General features: G+C 36.4%; 1 non-coding gene across 1 annotated transcript; it reads right to left on the minus strand.

Moving 5' to 3' along the window:
- Positions 1-1031: 1031 nt before the first annotated feature.
- LOC149151580 (U6atac minor spliceosomal RNA) lies at positions 1032-1155 on the minus strand. The gene has a single exon (XR_016263967.1). It is a non-coding gene; the product is annotated as a U6atac minor spliceosomal RNA (small nuclear RNA).
- Between the last annotated feature and the right edge of the window lie 2330 nt (positions 1156-3485).

Below are 3485 nucleotides of genomic sequence, written 5' to 3' on the forward strand. Positions count from 1 at the left end.
GTCAAGTGAGATTAAGGTGTAATAACAATCACTTCACTGTTCGGAATTTGGGATTTATGGATTTTTCAAATGATATGGGGAAAGGGATAATGACAAGAAATGGTAGTGTTTAGGGATAGGAACAAAAAAAAAATGGGGACAAATGATAAGAATGATTTTTAGAATATAGGGTAAAAGGAGAGGGACTGGTATAATGATGTGACAGGGAGGGGAAGGAATCACAGGTAGGAAATGAGAGTATGACAGTGAGTATTCAGCATGAAAATGACTTTTAAAACACCATTTGAAACCCTAAGGAGCAGCTTGGACAAAAGGATAGAGTTTATGTTTTCACCATTCAAACCTTATATTTTTCTCTCCAAATCACAACAAACATCATTAAATAGCAATGGCAGAGGCTCACACACTTACTTGGATCATAGGAGATTGAGTTGATTGGAACAGATTTAGAAGCAGTGATGAAATTTCAGTTGGCAGCTCTGTGCGTTACGCGCACAACCCAGTGCACTGCGCAAGCTATATGCATCGTGCCCATTCAAAACGACACAATGAAAGGGACTCCTACACCAAACAGTGTGAGGTTTAAATGGGAATTCACATCAGGGAGATCCCCTTACAATGTTCGCATCATCTACATTATTGACATTTTTTGGTGGTAGAAGTAGGGACCACTGAAAATATGAGCCTCTAAAGTCTATTTTTGTCTCCTACCTCTAATGACTTCATCGCAAATCATAATCCAGAGGTGCTTTTTTGAAGCAATGGTGTTATTATCTACCCACTACTTCTATATTATCTTTTAAACAATTGGTCAACGAGCTTCGTCGAATGAGACTATTTAACATTTTGTTGACCGATTCCTACATCTTTGTTAGGAATTCTCGGACAAGGGTATGGACTAGCAGTTCTTGGATGAGAAGTTTTTTTTTTTTGGTAGGTAAGCACCCATGGGGGATTTGAACCAGCAACCTATCGCAAGGAGTGCATTAACAATGCACCCATTCACCATCAATACAAAGTCCCGTGGGCTTAAAAAATTGTTGTAACATCCACCCCGGTGAAGGGATGGAGAACCTTAACTACGTGTGATAGGAAAGTTTGAAGACTGTTTCTGTCCTTTTCGAGGGAGATGCCAATGTTAGGTCCCTATAATACTAGTGATTACCCCATTACTATTGTAGTTATATCCCTTATTAATATTTTTGTGCCCCTATTGTCCCCATATTGTTATTACTGTGCCCCATAGAATCCCTCTATTGTTATTTTTGTGCCTTTATATTATTATTACTGGGTCGGCTGGATTATATTGAGACTCCTTAGACTCCTATATATAGAAAAGAGGTTTTGTCATTTGAATCATAAAAACATCATTCATTTGTGTAATGTAAAGGAGGTTTCCCCCTCGAAGAGGCTGAATTCTAAGGCGTTGATCTATCTTTTCTATCTTTTTGAGAGCTGGTTTCATAACGTTTGGTATCAGAGCTTTGGATTCTAGGGTTTCGCTGCTCCAAATAGGTCACTGTGGCATTTTCTATATAATTTTTTTATACGACATTTCAGAAGCAAAAAAAAACCCATTTGAGATGAAATCACACTAAACCTTGGGTCTGAATTTCAGAGATTTTTGCGCTATATTTGCGGAGATATGATCTGAGGAAGTTGGTTTTTTTGCGGACTCCTGAATTACATTCCAAATAGGTGAATTGGGGAAAATCATCATAACTTTCTCTCTGAGCATCGGATTGAAGTTTTATAAGAAGGTATAGAAAGACAACAGACTGTAGTTTCTTTTTTATATTTTTTAGAGCCAAAGGATGAAACAGGGACACGTGGCATGTCATACAAGTTCGCTCTACTGAACTAGTCTATAATCAGGTCACTGTGGGAGATTTGGCATAACTCTTCCTTGGAGAATCGAATTTGGATCAGACTGTTAGCATTGAAAAGAGGACATAAAGGGATACTGCATGTCTCAATTTTAGAACTAGATGATCCGAAATGACAGAGATACATCAGATGCAATATCGAGCTCCTACAAAGTGAAAAAAGGTGTGTAGATTTAAAAAAAAAAAATCTTAAGCTTGGTTTGAAAATTTATTTTGAAGGAATTCAAAGGGCATAGTAGAGCATTATTATTGGTAACTGATGCCCCAAGGAAAGGAAATGCAAGCACCTAGTAAGCAACCTGAAAGCTCTAGCATGACTCATGAAGAAGAGGAAGAAATGCTACATGATATATCAAAATTACAAGACCAAGTGCAACAAATGTCGCTCTCACAAAAGCTAACAGAAGCTAAGATAAATGGCATGGAATCTAAGATAAAGGCTGTGGAAGCTAAGATGGATGATTTGAAGATAGATTTGAAGATATATTTGAAGAGAGACATGGCAGATTTGAAGACAGATTTGAAGACAGACATGGCAGATTTGAAGACAGATTTGACAAATTTTCTACAAGAAATACTTACAAATGGTGAAAGGGTAGTAAAGGAAACTCATGATGCGAAAAAAAGAAATGTTAATCATGATTTCATAGACTCTAATGTTGGATTGAAGACCCACCATATTCCAAAAATTGATATGAGGAAGTTTGATGGCAAGGATCCCGCAACATGGATATTACAGATAGAGCAATATTTTGATCTCAATAATGTGCAAAACACACAAAAGGTACATATTGCAACTTTATATTTGGAACCAAATCAGTTTGTATGATATCAATGGCTTCGCTCTCATAAAAAAATTATCACTTGGAAAATTTTTACAGAAGAATTGACATCACATTATGAGGATACAAAAAGAAACACTTTTTCTAGCCAATTGATAAGTCTCAAACAAAAAGGTTCAATAATGGAGCACATTGAAGAGTTCCAAAAATTGAACATAAGGGTAAAAAATATTCCAGAGGAGAATAGGATTGATGTGTTCATAGGGAATTTAAAGGATAATATCCAACATGATGTTCGCCTTTGGGAGCCTGATTCATTAGAGAAGGCATTCAGGTTAGCAAGAAAAATGGAAAGCAAAATTATGGCAACCAGGAAGCATACTACTTACAACTATAAAGATGGAAGCATTGTTGACCCTAGTCTTCCACAACCTATAAGGTTGAAACCAAAAAAAATGGAAGAAAAAAGAGCAAAAGGGCTTTGTTACAATTGTGATAGCAAATACACTAAAGGTTATAAGTGTGCTAAGAAAAAATTATTCTACATAGACTGTGAAGAGGAAGAAGAAAAGGAGCAAGAAAGATCAAAAGAAGAGGATATACTCCAGGAACAAAGCCTAGATAAAGAAGAAATGGATCCAACCATATCTTTTAATGCATTGGCGGGAATTACCACTCCTCAAACCATCAAGATAGAAGGAAAAATCAAGAAGAAAAAGGTAATAGTGTTGATTGATTCAGGAAGTAACCACAATTTTATTCATTGTAAGGTAGCAAAAGAATTGAATTGATTCCTATATCCAGCACCAGATTGTGT

This window comes from Pinus tabuliformis, chromosome 9 (assembly GCF_031772625.1).
Source record: "Pinus tabuliformis cultivar Carrire ecotype Pingquan chromosome 9, CPIR1, whole genome shotgun sequence".
Taxonomy (NCBI): Eukaryota; Viridiplantae; Streptophyta; class Pinopsida; order Pinales; family Pinaceae; genus Pinus; species Pinus tabuliformis.